The sequence below is a fragment of the Ursus maritimus genome, unplaced genomic scaffold (assembly GCF_017311325.1).
Source record: "Ursus maritimus isolate PB19 unplaced genomic scaffold, ASM1731132v1 scaffold_1, whole genome shotgun sequence".
Taxonomy (NCBI): domain Eukaryota; kingdom Metazoa; phylum Chordata; class Mammalia; order Carnivora; family Ursidae; genus Ursus; species Ursus maritimus.
In genome coordinates, this window is record NW_024423343.1 from 63,509,350 (window position 1) to 63,530,752 (window position 21,403).

The 21,403-nt window shown below is 36.8% G+C and overlaps 1 protein-coding gene across 1 annotated transcript in view; it reads left to right on the forward strand.

The window, feature by feature from the left end:
* Nucleotides 1-538: 538 nt before the first annotated feature.
* The window catches only part of SCN9A (sodium voltage-gated channel alpha subunit 9), a 162,588-nt gene continuing 141,723 nt past the window's right edge, over nucleotides 539-21,403 (forward strand). The window contains exon 1 of the mRNA XM_008687055.2: nucleotides 539-769. The gene's annotated coding sequence lies outside the window, so the exon portion shown is untranslated. The remainder of the gene's footprint in view (nucleotides 770-21,403) is intronic.

The window sequence follows — 21,403 nt, forward strand, 5'->3', positions numbered from 1 at the left end:
TTTGCCATTGGTCCTCACCTCCTTGGCCTGGAGCTGTCCTCCGGCTTCCCACCACACCACGCTCTGTGACTTCTCGGAAACGTTAGCAGATTGTGCTGAGCAGGAAGGGAGGAAGGGCGAGGGGAGCGGGGGTGAGGTAAGGGAAGGGCTCTTGAGGCTGCTGGACGGACACACACACGCGCGCACACAGACGTGCGCGTACGCGCGCCCACCCGATGGGGTAGCGGTGGATGGGAGGTCGAGACCCCCCTCCCCTGCCTTCTCCCAGCGCACACCGGAGAAGCGGCAGCCTGGCCGCCGCGGCGCTCCCAGCGGCTCCCGCCGGACGCTAGCAGCGGGCGTGGAGAGCGCGCGGCTCTGCCTGAGGAAAGGGCGGGGAGGTAGGGGTGGCGGGGGAACCGGCGGCGCGACTGCCCCGGGGAGTGGGGGTGGGAGGCGGGGGCGGGGCTGCCGCTGGTCTGGGCGCGCCCCGGAAGGAGGGGCTCAGTCTCGGTGCTGGCCCTCGCCGGCGCTCTGGAGGCGGGTGTCTGGTTCCAATTCCACCCTCTCGCCAGCCCAGTAGAGCTGGGCTAACCTGGGTGCCAGCGGCTGGAGGTGGCAGGCGCCCGCTGAGCAACAGGAGCCAAAAGAAAGAGGGAGCCGGAGCAGCAGAGAGAACGCCGGTGGGGAGAGACCAGAAGCGAGGAAGGGTCCCTGCAGCCCGCGCCCTCCTCACTGGCCCGACTGTGCGGGTGCGCTGGATGGGCATTATCGGCGGGCAAGGTTGCAAGTAAGTGCCTTTTCTGTTGCTCCTCTAGTGTGGCGGACCGGGAAGCCCTCGGTCTCTCGCCGGCGCTCGCCTCAGCCACCACACCCACCTGTGTCCATTTTCCCATGTCTCGGTTTTGGCCGCTTGGTGTTACGCCACCTGAAAAGTAGAGAGGAGAGAAGCTGCTGAACGGAGAGGTCCAAGCAATTGGAGAAAGAGGATCTGGAAAGGCACCTATTTCCAGTGCAAGGCCGGTCCTTTGCGGATTTTGACGGTGTGCATTTGCTGGCAGGTTTCGAAAATGGGGAAAGGAAAGGCACTTAAACTTGATGGTTTGCGTCCGCTGTTTCTTTATGTTTATGCTAGCAAAATTGTTGGATGGGTTTCAGTTCCAGGCGCAGGTCGTATTCTTTGCGAGAAAAAAGCCTGTGTTGTATTTCCCATCTGCAAGGTTGAGCGTGCAGAACGAGCATAGCGGATCCTACCTGTAGGGACAGCGAAGCAGCTCGCAAACAGGAGTTAATTGACAAGACTGCTTGCCCCACTTCTCGACACAGTCCTCAAACGAATAAGCATTTTATAATGAAATCCAGAAAAGATTCAGAATCATTTTAACTTTTTATCGGTCTCAACTGAAGCCGTCATTTACTTTAAGGGAAAAAATAGGTATTTTCGTTACTTGTATTAAAGACAAAAGATCAAAACAAGATTACCAAACTAAAAAACTGTAATGCCAACTTTTGTGATTATAACAAACACTTTACTCATTATTTTAGTGTTTCATTTTAAATTATATTTGCAGCCTTCCTAGTAATGTTTATCTCCTCTGAAGCTAAGAACAATTTTGTATCTGAGAAGCTTAGGGGAGTTTTTAAAAAGCTAACTTCAATAAGATAAAGACCAGATCAACACAGGCTTTTCAAAGAATGGTGGATTTTCAGTTTCTGTGTGTCAATGTTGGGAGTTTCATTTCTTTTCAGAAACACAGTTAATGTTCTTATCTATTTCTCCTCCTTCCCAATGGGCAGAAGGAAGACACTGTTTTTCTTTCTTTCTTTCTTTCGAGAATTTAAAATATATTTTCATAATTTTTGCTTTAACATCAATAAAACCTAACTATATATAATCTGCAAACCAAGTGCAGTGATTAAATAGTCCATTTTATTAAAAAGTCTTCAAATTCTTTTCCCATTTTTAAAAATAAACTAGCATTCACTTTCTTAGAAACTATGGTAAATATGATTTAAAATTTTTTATTGATTATTCAAAGCTAGTCTTATCTGATCCTTATGTATGGAGTTATCATGATCGTTAGAATAGCTTATTCACAGAATGCTAGACAAGATATGACATTTGGTGTAATGGAGAGTGTGCCTTCTATTTAGGCAACTGGTAATAGTTTTGCTTAAGGTAAGTTTTTGCATTTTGTGTATGTTTAAATTACCTGTCTATTGGAGCTTCCCTTTTGGAAGTGAACCATTGTGCAATCATGGGACATAGTGATGTATTTTTACAGAGGTTCAGTATACAATATGCCATGATTCCTATGGTTTAGGGCAGGGCTAACTGGGTACCTTGGTGAGTCTACAGAAGAAAGATGAGTCAGGTCTGGCTTTCTGCCAAGAGCATCTTATGCCTCATTGTGTCCCCTAGGACCAGGAAATAATCATGGGAACCCTCCAGTGGTAGTGCTTCTGTGTTTTTGCTACCTGCTGCTGAGGTGAGTTTTGTCAGCAAAGAAAAAGTAAGAGATTCAGAGGTGGAATCAGTGGGGTCCTATTCACTTTATTCAGTATGACCAAACCACTTTCTTTGTGGCAAGAAAAAAAAAATAGACTCTTGGATTTTGCATTGATAATAGAAACTAACATTTATCTAATTTCTATTCCTAGTAGATACATGACAGAATGTGATATGCTGGAAGGATTTATTTGGTATTTTTCTAATCCGAGGCATGACCTTGCTAAGGAGCTTAAAGTTTATTAATATAAATGGATCATTCTAAATGTCATAATGGTATGATTATGATTTTTTCTAAAACTGTCTTAGATCTTTTCCCCCAATCTTTAACACCTGAATAAATGGCTTCAGCATCCAAATGTAGATTGCTCTCTCTTTTCCTCAACACAGCATTTCATCCATAGCTACTCTAGATTCGGATCTATCAGTTTTCTCTTCCAAACGTATCTCTATTTATTTATATTTCTCAGATATATCTCTTTTGCCTTGTTCTCTATGTCTACTATGCCAGTAAATTAGCTCAAACCACCATCATAATTTACCTGGATTTCTGCTACAGGCTTCGTATTAGTCTACTTCCATAGTTCCCCCGCCCCCCTGCAATTCACTCTCCATACACAGCAGTACCATCATGCCTCTCCTTAAAAACATTCATTAGCTAACTGCATAGAAAATAAAGGAATAAATGCAGAAACATAGAAATCAATCAACAACAAATTCCTTCTGTTAGCCTATAGCTCTCTCTGGTCTGGCCCTTCTTAAACCTCACTGAATCCATCCCCCTCATTTATATGCTTCGGTCACACTACTCTTTTGGTACTTGGAAGACATGGAATAATTTCACCCCCTAAGGCCTTTTTAAATGCTGTTCCCAGTGCCTGGACTGTTCCTTTCACTCTTTGAATGGCTAGCTCCTTCTCAAACTTTAAGTCTCAGCTCATAAGTCTCTTCCTCAGGTGATCATTCTTGATCACCTGTCAAAAGTAGGGTTGTCATCTGTTGGTCTCTGTCTTGGTACTTATTTGTTTCCTTCATGGTGCTTATTATAGCATGCAGATATTTTGTGGACTTGAATATTGAATTCTCCAAAGGCACAGAGACCAAGTCTTGACTGTTGGCCCAGTGTCCAGAACAGTGCCTGGCATGAAGTAGTGGGGGGTTCCTAAATATTTGTGTAAATAATAAATCACAAAGATATGACTTATTTCACCAGAGAGCACATCAACCCAGTCAATTTCTGCATTTTATGATTCAATTTCTTTTTTATTTGTTGAGCATCTGGTACATTTACATCCCTGCACTATGATTTTGAGGAAGTGAAATATCCTGAGATGTATTCCCATCTTTCAACAGTGTAGGCAATAATGTATTCAAAGGTAAGTAGATTATAGCATATTTTTAGGAAAGCAGTGACCACAACTGGATTAAAATATATTCTGAAGGAAAATTGGAGTGCATAAGCCAATGTGACTTTAGTATGAGTAACTTCTAACATGCAAGGATGACCTTATTAGGTTTAATTGTGTCTTTTGCCAGGAATTTGAGGGTCTCTCAGTAATCACTAAATTTAAAATGTTGTTTTGTAATGAATATGGATAGTTGAATGAGCTCAGTTGATGGAAGTATATTCAAATGAGGCTGAGGCCATAGATCGGGGCCAGCATGATCCAAGGTGGTGTTTACTCCAGGTTCAAGGGGCAAATTATCTCACTAATCCAAAGTGTCCACTCAGGAAGGTTCAGAGAGACACTGCGGGCTAATCTGTGAAGATCTATCACTATTATTGGGTGTGGAGGAAAGGAGGCTTCAAAATTCATGCTGATTAATGATAGTGTCATATTTATGCTAGAATTTATACAAATATACACACTTTGTATGGCAATAGGTCTGCCCATTATTTTTTTTGAGTCTGTATTTAAAGATATTAAACATTTTTAGTATTAACATGTGGTTGAAAATCTAGCTTTCAGTTAGGCAAGCAGCTTTGATTTTATTTTTCTGATCTAGCGAGTGAGCAGCCACATTGTTGATTTTTTTTTTCATATAAAGAATTTGGCAATCATATTTCTTCTGGAAGGACTAAACTATTTCATGAATTGTCACCAGAGATTTTGTTAAATTTGCTACTAAGGTGGCACGTTGTGGTTGTCATGGGTTGGAGTGCCTCCATGTACTAATTGAAGTTGTTCCTCTGTTTTACATGTCACAAATTAGCTAATTATTCTTACGCAGAGGTATTATAGCTTGCTTCTTCAGAACTATGTAAGTTAGAATACCACTTAAGATGGCAGTTTCGTAATAAAATGGATATTATAAGATTGTATAAAAATAATTTTCATTTGAGGATTTATGGAAGACCATTCACAGAACGTGGGTAGACTACTTTTGTAGAATGTGAGAGGACAGTTTTGGTATTTTGCCATACTGCAAAACAAAATTTCCTCATTGAAGGTCTCACTGGCTCTTCCCCCTCTATGTACAGCTGGAAGGAAATGGCTTTAGGCAACAGGGAAAGCCATCAGCTCTTGGCAGCCAAAGGTAGAATAAACTTTGGAGGAACAAAACTCTTCTGGGTGGTGAGGAAAAATGCCAGACCACGATAAAGAGAGACAGGAGGTTGGAGTGCCTTGAACAGTGCCAATAAACGTAATCTGCGACACACAAATTTGAGTTGGCATTATATATACAGTCGAATTATTTGATATCTTTTTAGCCACACTGAAAAGAGTTCTTTCTTCTTTTGTCTTTAGAAAAACAACTGTATTTGAAGTGAAAACATGCTGTCATTGCTTCTTTTATACAGGAAATGGATTACCTTTGGATTTTTAAGGTGATATAATAGGGAGCCAAAAATGCCATATATTATTATTAAAATATACAATTTCTTTAATTGTAATTTCATTGCTATTCATTTTATGATTTCCTTTTGTTGTGTCAAGTGTTTGAGAGACTGCTATTATTGATTATAAATTTCTTTAAAATGTCTCCTTGGATTTTTTACAAAACTTTCTGAATCATTTATCAAAATACAATAAAACTAATTGCACCCGATTGTTCGCTTGGAAATTTAGAGGGAGTAAGTATGCTTACCATGTCATTAACCTACCATCGCTGCTCTGAATGTATGCCTTTTTTCTATCCCTTTTTCTCTTTTGTGCATATCATCTTCTGAACATTTGAGATGTTTGCCAGTAATACAAATTTTGCTCCACTGTTTGGTCAAACTATTAACATAAATAATTGGAAAATGGAGCTCCTAAAGAAGGATTAATAAGATTAGACAGATGCATTAAAAAATAAGCACAGAACATTTCTGTAGAGATTTTTAATGAAATTTTCTATGTGTTATATGCCAAACTAGACATCCTGTGTCATCTGATTATTTTCAGAAAATAGGGGTGATTTCATTAGCTGTAGTATCTGTCAACTGGACTAGTTGCTCATAAACTGTGTATCTTAGAATCTAAGTAATTATTTTCATCTTCTTGAGAGCCTATAATTAGAAATTCAAAAAAGAATTAAGTAGTAGATATGAAAATGCATACAGAAAAGTAAAATGGGAAAATCAGAAAAATGTTATATGATAAAGAAATATCCTCTTATTTATTGATTTAACTCCACTAAGTGATTATTCTTTCAAGTCCAACGGACAATGCTTCCTTCAGGGTTTAGGGTAAGGGTAGCTTATTAACTGTATGTACATTTTTAATAAGACACATAGAATATTTTATTGTAAATTATGCCTTACTTTGCTTTCTCTGGATAATGATATAAAATTAGCATTCCATATAGATGAATATTATGGGACTAATTTTTATAGATGATCCTTTCATCAAATAAAATATAACAAAGTTTAAGTGATGATTTTTCCCCCTTAACAAAACACATATTCTTGTTACCCTGAGCAAACTTGGCTCATAGTAATTTCTGTAAGGAGAAAAGAAATAGCATCTTTAAGGGTCAAGTGGGAGCAAGGTTCTTACAATCTCATGAGATCATCTGATAGACTTTCAGGAATGAATGTTTATAGTATTGTTATGCAGAGACATTCTTAAAAATTCAAATTACATCCTTACTGTATTTCAGAATATTTATAAAATATTTTTATAAAGGGCTAAAAGCATAGAACAACAAATTTATATTCATGTTAGTGTGGTTAAAATGTGTTTTTCTAGGTATTTCTCTTGCTTTATATGTGGTCTTAGCCAAATACTGTTTCTCAAATGCAACTTCAGTATTTGTAGAATTGGAAGTGTCTACTTCTAAGGGGTTCTATACAAATAAGGTTTCTATTTAAAAAAGCCATTTCAGTGTCTCACACATGATAAGGAGGTGTTCAATAATGGTAGACATTTGGTATATATATCAAATAATATAAAATAATCAAAATGTATTCTATTTTGAATGCAAATGGTACAGCATTTAAAGTGCACTGTTGTTAACATTTACTTTTAATCCTATTTTAAAAGACAGTTCTAGTTATGCATCTCTAATAGGACCATTCCATTTTTTAATTCTCTGTTGGTAAAGTTGTCAGTAATAAGCTATTACAAATTGTTGATGTGAAGTATCTAAAAACTTTTAAGTAGGGAAACATGAAAGAAGTGTCTAAAAATCAAGAATTTCTTAACTATCCAATTATGTTTTCTTTCTGTTTTCGAACCAGATCCATCAGACTTTTTCATTAGTAGAGAACAGTCAGTAGAGGTGACCTGCCAGATATCCTAATAATGCATCTTAAAACTATCTACTTTGATAGGAATTTTTTAAAGAGCATATCATGAAATTTCTCATTTATGTGTGAAATCAAACTTACTCTAGTACTTCGATCATCAGGAATGTAACTCTGAATTTTTAAATCAGCAAATAAGATGTCTGAGCCTGAAGGAAGTATTTGCTAATATGGCCATTCACTTACTTTATTTCATTGGTGATCACTAACAAAATCCAGAATCTTGCAAAGGAAATCATCAAACTAAGGGTAGTAAATGAGTTGGTTTTATTTATTGTTTTCTTTAGCAATCCACAATTCTTCTCATTTATAACGAATAACAGACTATGCATTGCCAAGAGGTGGGTCATGGCAACATTATGAAGACAGAAAATGAATATATGAACAGGTACACTGTCATAAAGAAAAATATGAATAGCACCATTTACATATTGTTAAGATTACTGATAATAACATTAGCTTAACAGCCTCAAATATGGAGCTCTCATTTTTTTTAAAAGATTTTATTTATTTATTTGACAGAGAGACAGACAGCCAGCGAGAGGGGGAACACAAGCAGGGGGAGTGGGAGAGGAAGAAGCAGGCTCCCAGCGGAGGAGCCTGATGTGGGGCTCAATCCCAGAATGCCTGGATCACGCCTGAGCTGAAGGCAGACGCTTAACGACTGAGCCACCCAGGCGCCCCCTGGAGCTCTCATTTTTGCCAAGCAGTTCATTAAGGGATCTTCAAATGCTCCTTTTAAATCCTACAACCACCTCTTGAGGTGGGAACACTAAGGCTCAGAAGTTTGCTAGCCTTCCCAAAGACTTGCAGTGATCACTAACCCGAGAAACGTGCACATTCTTTTTAGAGACAACAAAATTGTATTTATCCTATGAATGCGGTTGTACATATCCCACCCAAATATACCTAGTGGTTACATTACCAAAGATTGAAGTCTTTTCAATCCATAATGGAGCTGAAATAATCTCCATTAGCAATTAAAGTGGACTATGTAATTACAACACTAGAGAATAAGACAGATTGAAGATTGTTTAAATGTTCATCTTGAATACTGACTCTTGAGTAATGTATTTGTGTTAAACCAAAGTTGAAATTAAGGTGGAAGTCTGAAGGCATTATGATATTATGAGATGTACCAATACATTTGAAGTGTTTTTGAGGTTGTTTTAAAGGTTGAGTGGCTTTGCTTTCCTGGTCTAGGGATGTCATTGTATTACTCTGATTTGGCTACGATTAGAATGTTCTGCTTGTTTTATTTTGAGGAAATCAAAGGAACTTTCCCAACATAGAAGAGTTTGAAAGAAAAGGACTAGTGCCATTAAAAGGAATAAGAGTGTGAAATGTCTAGGCCTCAAATATGAGTGATGAAATGGTAGTAAATAGGGAATGAAGCCACATATGAGATCCTGGGTGTTAGGGGACGGAGAAGTAGAGAAAGCAAAGTGACCTTGTGCAGGGTTAGGAAAGAAGAAGATAGTGTTCATCTCAAGTTCTAATGCCCTAGAAATAGAGAACATAGATAATTAGAGGAGTACAAATATTTTTAGAACCCCAAATTTGTACACTCAAATGTAATCTAAATCGTAGTACTTATTGTCACAAAGAGACAATGATTTATGTCAGTTAAAGTGTTTAACATTAAGGATTCAAGGTGTATACTCTTAAGGGTTTTAAAACATTTTTGGAAAATTAATTTATTTTGCCTTATGTTTATAATTGTCTAATGCAAATGGTCTTTAAATATCTAGCACTACTTAGATATTGTACTTTGAATGGGTGTATAAACATGACAATTGGAATCTTGAGTTCTCTGATACATCTGAGTTCTAATGGTTGTTGACTGGCAGCTTGTCCACTAAACTGTTAAGGTTTTCAGGGTAGAGACCATAGCTGTTCATATTGGCATCCTGCATGGTGCCTTATATGCAGTCGTTCTCAAAACAGATTTGCTGAAGAAATGAATCATATTTATTACACAAATATATGCTTAACTCATTACAAATATCTCCTTTTCACTGAAACTTACTTTCTACGTATGTGAGAGAAATAAGTTAAGATGAGTTTAGTGATTTAGACTTCTCAAACCCAGCTTTTTATCATTACTAGGTCATGATGAAACAGTGGTATTTCTTCTTTCTTATTCAGGAAAGGAATAGCACTCCTGCTTATTTTTTTTTCCACAGTTTGGGTTCATCAATTCTAGATGACAATATTGAGCTTTCTTTGCATAAAAGAGCCAAAATATTTTAACACGTACTCAATTTGGTGTACTACAAAGGCTGACACCCCGGTCTTTTCCTAACAGTGAGACTTATCTATTGGAGGATTTGCTTAAGAAGTGGACTGTAGTCCAACAGTTAAAAAAAAAAAAAAAGTTAAAACTGAAATTTCCAACTAATTTGTCTTGAGCTGGTGATCAATCATTAAGCTGTATCTGGTTGGCCTCCAAAATGTGTAGGTCAGGAGTTGGCATCCAAATTGAAATCAGTGCCATTGAGGTTTGTGGGGAGGGAGAGCCTGGCAGGGATCCCAAGGGTAGCGGTAAAGGGAGGCTGAGTGGTTCCAGGTCAGAACAGCATCACTGTTCTCAGCAATTATGTTTCTGCAATTGAACAGCAATACCTCCTTTCCTTCCTTCTTCCTTTATTCACTCTCTAATCCTTTAGCGGGTATTTACTGAGTACCCAGCTACTCAGGCACCTTTTGCAGATGGTGTGGATATAGCAGTGAACAGAACATGGAGGTTTCATGCTCGTTTTGAAACAGCTAATGAGTAAATAAATGGAAACCACTATCTGTATGCTGTGGAGATACAGACAGCTGGACAGAGAGAATTGAGGGAAGGAGGCATTATTTAAAAAGGGTGGTTAGAAAAACCTTTTAGAGGCGATATTTGAGCAGAGACCTGAAGGAGGTAGGGAAGTGAGGGAGCTGGGGAAACAACAGGAAGATCATTCCAGTCACAAGAAGAGGCAATTGCACCAGCCTGAAGGCATATTTAATGTATTTATGGAAAAGCAAGGAAGTCAGTATGGCTGAAGTGCAGAGAGCAAGGTAGAAAGTAGTAGAAGTTGTGGGACTTGTCTTAATTTGGGAAAGGTTACTAAGTCTGCCTAGAAGTCTGTATAATGAGCAAATGCTTCAGTGACCAGCACAGGACACACTTTGGGGGGAGATGAATTGTGCCTTTTTTTTTTTTTTTTCTTTAAACTGGATCCCGTTCTGAATATAGGTTCAGAATCCAAATAAATATTTGGGAAACTCCTAATTTCCATATAAAATTAATCTTCTTGCCATTTCTTGGTGATTTATATGTAAATGTCTTATATTCTCTTCCTATCTTCAGTGAATTAGATTCTTAGAAGCCCTTATTACCATTTGAGGACAAAAGGGCTCACACGACAGAGGTTACAATTGACAGTATCTTTAAATGTTTAAATTCAGGAAACTAAAACTTGGTGAGAGCGCAGTAATGTTTTGCATATTTTGATTGATTTTTTGGTATCTATTGTACAATTTCTTATGAAATAGTGGTACTGCATAGATAGATAGGAGTATTGCCTAGCAAGATAGATACCAAGGAAGCACACATGTATCCTGTCAAACCTGACCGTCCCCTGCTAACTGCTATGACTTTGGTATTCTACCGACTCTCTCTTTCTTACCGTTTTCAGCAAATTCTTGTGAAATAAAAAAAAAAATTAATTGTGGTACAATATTTTTAACATAAAAATTTGCCACTTTAACCATTACTAAGTGTATAATTCAGGGTTATTAAGTACATTCACATTGTTGGGCAACCATCACCACCATCCATCTCCAGAACTTTTTCATCATTCCATCCTGAAACTGTGTAGCATTAAACAATAACACGTTACCTTGCTAGCCCTACCCCTGTCCCTGCTAACACCATTCTACTCTCTTTACCCATGAATTTGATTATTCTAGATACCTCGTGTAAGTGGAATCATATAATATTTGTCCTTTTGTGTCTGGCTTGTTTCACCTAGCATAATATTTTTCAGGCTCGTCGATGTTGTAGCATATGTCAGAATTTCCTTCCTTTTTAAGGCTGCCTAGTATTTCATTGTATGTAGAGATGACATTTTGTTTATCCATTCATCAGTTGATGGATGTTTGGGTTGCTTTTACATTTTGGTTATTATGAATAATGATATTGTTGTGAACATTGGTGGACAAATATCTGATCACATCCCTGCTTTAAATTGCTTGGGTATTCCACAAGTGGAATTGCTGTATCATATGATAATTCTGTGTTTCATTTTTTGAAGAACTGCCATGCCATTTTCACTATTTTGCATTCAGCTGCACTATTTTGCATTCCCACCAGCAATGCACATGGGTTTAAGTTGCTCCACACTTTCGCTAACATTTTCTTCTTCTTCTTTTTTTAAATAGTAGCCATTCTACTGGGTATCAAGTGGTATCTCATTGTAGTTTCTTTTCTTTATTTTTTTTAATTTATTAATTGATTTGAGAGAGAGAGGGAGAGAACACGAGCCAGGGGGAGGAGCAGAGGGAGAAGCAGACTCCCTGTTCAGCAGGGAGCCCAATGTGGGGCTCCGTCCTGGGACTCCGGGATCATGACCTGAGCTGAAGGCAGCCACTTAACCGACTGAGCCACCCAGGTGCCCCCTCATTGTGGTTTCTATTTACTTTTCTGTGATGATTGGCGAAGTTGAATATCTTTTCATGTGTTTATTGACCATTTGTACACATTCCTTGAAGTCTATTAAAGTTCTTTTCCCATTTTTTTTAAAAGATTTTATTTATTTATTCGGCAGAGATAGAGACAGCCAGCGAGAGAGGGAACACAAGCAGGGGGAGTGGGAGAGGAAGAAGCAGGCTCACAGTGGAAGAGCCTGATGTGGGGCTCGATCCCATAACGCCGGGATCACGCCCTGAGCCGAAGGCAAGCGCTTAACCCCTGTGCCACCCAGGCGCCCCTCTTTTCCCATTTTTTAATAGTTATTTGTTTTTGTTGTTAAGTTTTGGGAATCCATTATATATAGTGGATATTAATTTCTTACCAGATTTATGATTTGCAAATATTTTGTCCATTCTCTGGATTGCCTTTTCACTCTCTGACAGATTCCTTTGACTCACAAGTTTTCAATTTGGATGAAATCCAGTGTATCTGTTTTGGTTCTTTTGTTGCCTATGCGTTTGGTGCCAAATCCAGTGTTTTAAAGATTTTCTCTTATGCTTTCTTGTTATAGTTTTATAGTTTTAGCTCTTACATTTAGGTCTGTGATCCATTGGATCCATTTTTTTTTTCAATTCCCATAGATATTAGAGAGTCTAAGAGTCTCCAACTTCCCTCTGCCTTTCTTTCGCAGAGGTCTGTTTTTTTTGTTTTGTTTTGATTTGCTTTTGTGTTGTGTTTTGTTTTTTTGTTTTTAAAGATTTATTTATTTATTTTAGAGAGAGAGAGTGAGAGAATGTAAGAATGCCTAGGCACGGAGGGCAGGGGCAGGGAGAGTCCCAAGCAGACTGTGCACTGAGCATGGAGCCGACATGGGGCTCCATCTCATAACCCTAGATCAAGACCTAAGATCATGACCTGAGCTGAAACCAAAAGTTGGAGGCTTAACCCACTGCGCCACCCGGGGGGGGGGGGGGTTTAGCTCAAATATTCCTTACTCCTTCCTTACTCAGAGTAAGGTAAATATTCCTTACTCTGAATATTTACCTTACCTTTCCTTACTCTGAATATTTACGTTGCTTTTCAATAGCCCCCTTAATTCAATTTTTTTTTTCTTGTATGCTAGGATTAAAGTCCTTGAATTATTGGAAGAATATGCTAGCAACTTAGGGAGATTCCTGATACAGAAAGAATATCATACTCTTCTGCTCTCTGATTGGGTTTATTTATCCTTTTGACCAGTCCTATTATTGAAAACTATTTGGGTTTGGTCTCTTCCTATATAGTCTAGGAAGTCTGATTCTTGCTAACTAGTTAATAAATTCAAGAACCGTTTATATTATAATCCTCAGTATTAGATGATTTGATTAAGTAGAGCAAGAATTCTGTCTTGCTACGGTTAAATCTCCTCCGATCCTAGTGCAATGTTTTACAGAGTACTAAATAATACTTGAGTGAGTAAACAAATGGGCAAATGAATGAAAAAGAAAGACCGTCTTGTTTTCTTAAGTATTTAGTAAGTGAATGACTTCTTTTTAGAATCTTAGATTCATTTTAATAAAGCAAATTTAAAAATCTTTCCCTTATTCCTTAATTCTTATGAAGATACAAATTTCTCAATCAATTTTTCTAGAAGTGTTTTTAGAAGAGTTTGCTACTGAGAAGTGAAGTTTGAGGGTTAGAGTTTGTACCACAAATATTTTTTGTTCCATTAGGTAGTCCTTGTGGAGGTTAAATCCCATAGGCAGTACCTTTTCCCCTTGGGTAGCTACCAGCAAATGAAAAATGGTGACTATTTATGGCAACTCAGGGTCACTGAGTATGGTTTACATTGTCATGAAAATATGACATATGAACATCTTTTTGCTTATAAACAGTTCAGTGAACTAATTAGAATAATAAAAGAAGTAAAGCCTATAAATAAAAATTAAGTACCTTTGCCTTTGAATTGTTTTAGACTGTTTTTTTTTAAGACTTTATTTATTTATTTGACAGAGATAGAGACAGCCAGCAAGAGAGGGAACACAAGCAGGGGGAGTGAGAGAGGAAGAAGCAGGCTCATAGCAGAGGAGTCTGATGTGGGGCTCGATCCCACAATGCCGGGATCACGCCCTGAGCCGACGGCAGACGCTTAACCGCCGTGCCACCCAGGTGCCCCTAGACTGTTTTTGCCTCAATACTCACCTTATCTCAGAATCCAAGTCTCCTGCTCACATATGTACTGGAATATAAATTTGAGGAAGGATAGGAATTGTTTTCTTCCGATTTACTTGTCACTGTGTGGCCGCTATCTAATCTGGAATTTTATCCACTCTTCTAAGTCTGTTTGGTATTCTGAAAATCGTGTCTCAAAATGGTGAAAAGTAAGAAATGCTATCAGACATTTGATGAACCCCTTTAAGAAGAAGAGTCATACCCTTCGTCTTCTATCTTTCAAACAATAACAACAACCTCAAAAGAGAATACATTTTTAACATTATTACATGTATTTATTTCATCATATTCCCAGATTAAGTTCAGGGCTACTAAATGCCTCACCATAATCTTGGCCTCCGGTTCCAAGAGGGAGTAGAGAAGTATGAAATGCTGAAGTTCCTCTGTTGATGAACATATTTGTTTGCAAAAGGCTTGTTTGTCAATTTATGTTCCTTCTTCCATAGTACCTCCTTCCCCTGCTGATATACACTCTAAAGGAATGTCTACACCAAAATTCTTATCAAGTAGATGACAACCTTTCTCGATGATGTCCACAGATTGTTCCAAAGAATCCCTTGGCATGCATACTACTTAACTCACTTGTTCTGATAGTGAATCAAAGGGCCCTTCGCTATTGAACCATTCCTGGGCTGCCAGGAATATTTCATCAACAGCTGTCACTATGCTTGGATTTTACCTTCCCAAATGTATACCTAGCTTTCTCTTGCTTTGTCCATTAAGTTTCTGATGAAGGAAATCCTCTGACCCATGCTAGAAAGTTTTCTCCTTTTGTTTTTTAAAATAATGTTCCTTTGTATCTTCCTGGATGTTACCTAGGCTCAGCACTTTAAACCATCACATGATGCTGCTCAGTCCTAAGGCTCATTTTTACTGTCAGATGATTAATCTTGTATGCTTTTGCCATATTCCTTATTTTCTTATACTTTCAACAATTTTATTATTTCTACTTTGGTTTCAAATATTACAACGCGTTCCCAGTATGTTTGCATTTAACAAGCTTGATAGACTTAATAATTTTCGTCACCACTTAAGAACAACGCACACATTCCGCATGCACTGCATGGACTTGGGTGCCTTACGTTGGTAGCAGCTGAATGGCTGTGTGTGATACATATTGCCATCTGTTGGTGGAAAGCAGTGTAGTTCTGGTTTTGCAGTGATGGTAGTTTTCTTTTATTTAAAATATCCTAAGTTGAAATAAATATCTTTAAGAAGATCCTGTATATGTGATACAAAACTTTACCTATTATGAAGTCACCACATTTATTCTCCATTCTTAAGAACATTAGGTAAGCAAAATTAATTTATAAGAAAGTTGATAAAAATCACTAATAATAATGGTTAGAATATATTACACACTTAAAATGTACCAGGAAATGTGCTTAATGATTAAAATGCAGTGTGTCATTTCTTTCCCATAGGATAGGGATATCCCTATAGGATAATTATTTTCAACCCTGTTAATTTATGATGCAGAAACCAAGATTTACAGAGGTTAATTTACTTACCCACAGACACAAGTTAGTAAGTAAAAGAGATGAGATTTGAACCCAGGTCCCTCTCACTCTGGAGCCACAAAATTAACAACTCTATTATGCTGTCTTCCTATTTCACTACAGATCTAGATTTTAGATTAAAGCCACTAACATCTTAGGAAAATGAAATACACCATAAGCAGCCCTTAAGATTTTAATGAGGTTTTACTTTTATCCACTAATTCATGGTTTATCATTTAAAAATTGCAATATAGGGACATCGGGGTAGCTCAGTCAGTTAAGCCTCGCCTTCTGCTCAGGTCATGATCCCAGGGTCCTAGGGTTGAGTCCCACATCAGACTCCTTGCTCAGCGGGGAGCCTGCTTCTCCCTCTGCCTGCTGCTCCCCCTGTTTGTGCTCTCTCTCTCTCTCTGATAAATAAAATCTTTAAAAGAAATAATAAAATAAAAATTGCAGTAGATATGGGGAGAGATGATAATACTGCTAATATTTATTTAGCCTAGGCACTGTGGTAGCTACAGAAACTGTTTCTGTTCTTCCTAATAATCTTGTAAGGTAGATATTTTCTCTGCTTCATTTATGAGGAATTTTCATAATGCCACAGAGCTCCGTAGGCATTATAGTTATGGGATTCAAACCTAAATCTGCCTGGCACCAAAGCTGTTATGCCCTTTCTCCTAAACCGTGTTGATGTTTTGGGTGAAGTGGATACATGCATAATCAAGGAGTAGAAATGCACTCTCTATATAACGCTTTATAACAAAGTGTACAATGTCTTCTACAGCCATACTTTAGTGACCTCAGAGGTTATTTAAGTTTGTGATGATTTGGGCTCTCAAGAAAGGGTTAATTCTGACTAATGGAGATGATTTAATATGGGTTAAGAAACATTTTCCTTTTTTCTTCATATATCATGTGTAGATGGAACAACATGAATTTTTCTATTAACAATTTCAGATATGCCAACAATCATTGACAATAAACATAATTTCCCCCAAAATAATACACTCCTTAGTTTCTTATATACCTGAGGAAAACTATATATATAAGCCCACAAATAGATTAAGGTATAATATAAATAATCATTATAGTGTATTATGAAAGACCCAGATCACAATATTTTAATACTTTTCTTCACCAAAGAGTCTCAAAACAAATCCCTAACTATCCATCCGCAACTCATAATATAAAATCACATACACACCTTAAGTTGTTGTGTTTTTTTGCATATCAATTGTTCAAATACTATAAAATTTGAGTGATTTTAGGACGTGGAATATTGAACTACTCTTTTGAAGTGATTGGACTAGTCATTGTCATCCCCCAAATTATGCATCTCTAAGTAAAGATAATTATTTGAAGAATTTATGAGTATGATTACCATGGTGCTAAACATGAAGGATGCAATGTTAAGAGTTCAGCAGTCAGGAAAGTGATTAATTAAAATGATTGGTTACTTAGTCATTGATTATTTAATTTAGAGATAATGTACTTAACATGAGAGGCTCTAAAGTGGGTAGCCAGCTCCGCCCACTTTTCTTATTATGATGGTATATTTTGTATTTATGATCTAAAGAGAAGGTATTAAGAAAAGGAGTAACAGCATGTAAAGATGGCAGTTCTTTTTAAGTTAACATAAATTTACTGCATCCCGATGAAAACAAAAATAGGATTTTTGAAATTAAATTTCGCAACTCTAGTTATCTAGGACAATATACACAAGAAAGAGCAATATCTGATAAGGCTAACCCCTTTAAGCATTAAATCATCTTATAAAATTAGAATAATTAAAATGCTGTGGTATAGATAAAATATATAGTGCAATGGAAGAAAATATAATGTCCAGAAACAGACATAATTATATATGAGAATTATAAATGGCATCTCAAATAGGTGGGAGGAAATATTAGTTAATAAGTATCATTGGGACAACTGGATAGCCATGGAGATAAAGATAAATTCAGATCGTTACTTCATAGCTTAACCCAAGATACATATCAGATGAATCAAATATTTAAAATATAAAATAAAAAGCACAAAGAAAAGGAAACGTTACTAGAAGAAAATGTGTTGATGGGGCACCTAGGTGGCTCAGTTAGTTTAGTGTCTGACTCTTGGTTTCAGCTCAGGTCATGATCTCAGGGTGGTGAGATCAAGCCCTGCATCAGCCTCTGCACCCAGTGGGGAGTCTGCTTGAGAGTCTCTCCGTCTCTTTCTGCTCCTCTTCCCTCTCTAAAAGAAATAAATAAAATCCTTAAAAAAATTAGAAGAAAACATGTAGAATTTTTTCAAAATCTTAAAGTAGAAATTTTTTTTCTAAGTACTGTAAAAACAGTAGTCATTAAAGAAAGGATTGTTGAATTCACTTTAGTAAAATAGTAAATGCATCAAAGGGCAAAATCTATCATAAACCAAAAACAAGAACAACAACAAACCCCAGCAAAGTGATAAAAATATTTGCATCTTATACTACAGAAAAGAGCTAATTTTATTATTTTATGAAGAGTTCTAGATTAATAAGAACAGTATAATAGCCCATTATAAAAATGAATGAAGGCTATGTACAGAGAGTTCACAGAAAGGAAGCACATTTTAAGGATATGAAAAGAACCCCAACCTTATTCATAAGAAGAAATGCAAACTGAAATAATAGGAAGTTATCATTTCCCACTTCTTAAAATAGCAAAGGTGAAAAAATTTTTATAAAACACCAAGTTGAGGGGGTGTGCAGACAATCCCTGACCTATTGTTTATGGGGAGCGTAAATTGGTAGAACTTCTATGAAAATTAACTCGGCAATATGATCTTCTCCAAATTAAAAATGCAGATACAGTTATGACCCAGAGATTTTACTATCAGGTATTTATCTCACAAATATAATTTCAATTGTGAGGCTGTGTATGAGAAGATAATCGTTGTGGCTTTGGGAAACAACCTAAATGTTCTGCGAGGAGGAATGGCTAAATAATTTTGGCATATCTATGCAAATAGGAATTTATGAAACTGTTGTAAAAAGAGAGGGTGGCTCTATACATACGAATACAGAAATATTTCCAGGTTATATTTTTAAGTGACAAATACAAAATGTAAAGCAGTGTGTATACAGGGTATTATTTGTGTGGAAAGGAAATTAATAGGTGTATATGTGTTTATAATAACACATAGATGGATACACAAGGGATTGGTATCAGTGGTTCCCTCCAGGGTAGGAATCTGGGTAGCCGGGGAAACAAGGCAGAGAAGGAGAATTACTTTTCTTTATACATCCTTTTGAGTTTCGTGGCTATATTTATTCTTCCACAATAAACGTAAGAATGGTATTTAGGCAGGGCACCTCGGTGGCTCAGTTGGTTAAGCTTCTGCCTTCATCTCAGGTCATGATCTCTGGGTCTGGGTCCCGGGATCCAACCCCGCATTGGGTTCCCCGCTCTGCAGGGAGCCTGCTTCTCCCTCTCCCTCTGCCTGCTGCTTCCCCTGCTTGTGTGCTCTCACTCTCTCTCTTTCGGTCAAATAAATAAATAAAAATCTTAAAAAAAAAAAAAAGAATGCTATTTAGGGGAAAAAAATGGGAGTCATAAACTGGCAGTTTTGGCCCAACTTTTCAACTTAAAGGTGTTCTGTTCTTGGAGTTACTAACTGCTCTGAAGCTCAGGATTATAATCAAATGATAGGTCCTCAAAAATATGTCTGGAATGAATTTGAATGAATGAATGAATGAATGATGCATGTAAAAGTATTTGCAAACTATAATGAGTATAAAAATATATAATATTGTTATTTGCCTTATTTAAATTAGTCATATGAATTAAAGACATTTCGCTAATCAAAATAACAAATTCAGAAAATATAGTACAGAAGATATGAGGAGGTGTGTTACCCAAACACTGAGAGAAGAGGAAGTTTAGATGGTTCCATTTGAGGTAAAATGAGTAACCTCTCCCAGACTCAGATAAGACTCCAGGGATTGTGTGAATATCACATTCCTAGTCCTGCGCTTCCCAGAAATAGATCTTGAAATAAAACTCTGCTTTCACACTATGAAAAAAATACATATGCACAAAAGTGAGAATATTTTAATTATAAAGTAACTGTATAGTTCTTTTAAGTAGTAATTACATATTTTTATTTATTTTTAAAAACCAGTTTTACCAAAGACAAAAATTTAAAAAATAACGAACTAGCAAAAAATAAATAGAAACTTTTGTGAGAAGGGATCAATATTCTTAGCATAAAGAGACCCCTTATCAAAAGAAGAAAGTAATGAATACTCCAAAAAAAAAAAAAGGACCAAGAAAATAAACAGATTTATTGAAGAAGAAACAGAAATGTTCCATGGAATGTACATTTAAAAAAATATTTTCTCCATCAAATTGGGAAGCATTTTTAAATTGCTATGCTTAATATTGTTTAGGTATGGAAAAAAATATATGCTTATATATTGTTAGAACATTAATTTTTATAGCTTTCTGGAAAGCACTTTGTATGTACAAATGTATGTACATAAAAAGACAAAGTAAATACCTCAAAATAACAGCAGTAATTTTCTCTGAACAGGTTAATTTTATTTTAGTCTCTATGCCTTTCAGTATTTTCTAATTTTCTAACAATGAAATTTTGCTATATTTATATTTTACCATATTAATAACCCCAAATTAATTATATGCACAACTTTCTGGAGAGAATTGTGTCTTGGAGTTAATGATAATAAAATGTTTTCTATATAACAATCTACAAATTTTAAATAAACTACATTATTTAATGGCAAAATTTAAGTTAGAATTAACCAACAATGGGCACCTGGGTGGCTCAGTCAGTTAATCCTCTGTTTTCAGCTCAGGTCACGATCCCAGTGTCTCACATTGCGCTCCCTGCTCAGCGGTGAGTCTTCTTCTCCCTCTACCCCTCCTCCCTGCTCTTGATCTGTCTCTCTCTCAAGCTCTCTCTCTCTCAAATAAATAAAATCTTAAAAAAAAAAAAAAGAATTAACCAACAATCTACTATTGTATCTGTGCCTGAATTTCTAAAATAATTCAGTTGTGGGGTGCCTGGGTGGCACAGCGGTTAAGCGTCTGCCTTCAGCTCAGGGTGTGATCCCAGCGTTATGGGATCGAGCCCCACATCAGGCTCCTCTGCTAGGAGCCTGCTTCTTCCTCTCCCACTTCCCCTGCTTGTGTTCCCTCTCTCGCTGGCTGTCTCTGTCTCTGTCAAATAAATAAATAAAAAATCTTTAAAAAAAAATAAAATAAAATAATTCAGTTGTCACTTTGTTAGAGAACCAGACATTTGGTGATTTGTCCTTAATCAAACATACACTTCAAATAAAGTATTTGCAATTTTGGGGTGCTTAAGCGCTGGTGAAAATGGAAAAACACTTCTAATGGCTTTTTAACTTCTGCTAAGACTAATGTACTTCAGAATTATAGAATTTTGAAGTTTAATTAGGTTGTGTCCACCATATTGGTCTCTCTTCTCATCCATCTGATCAAACTTTTAACTTTATTGCTGATGGTTGAAAGAAAGCTGCTTTGATTAAACCCAAACAGTCACTAGTTTTTTATTAGGGTCGTTAAAATGAGAAACAGACTATAATAGCAAAACTTATATATTTCTTGCACATGTTAAGCTACATATGAAGTTAGGAATTGTTTTGTTTCTGATGTTTTAATTTTTCAAATGAGGAGAAAAAGAAAAATTGAGATGCCATGAATTTTTAAATAATATTTCTGATATAAAGTCAATGATAGTTATTATTGTAAGTATTTGAAAATGCTTTCAAAATATTAAAAATCTTAATTTAGTTA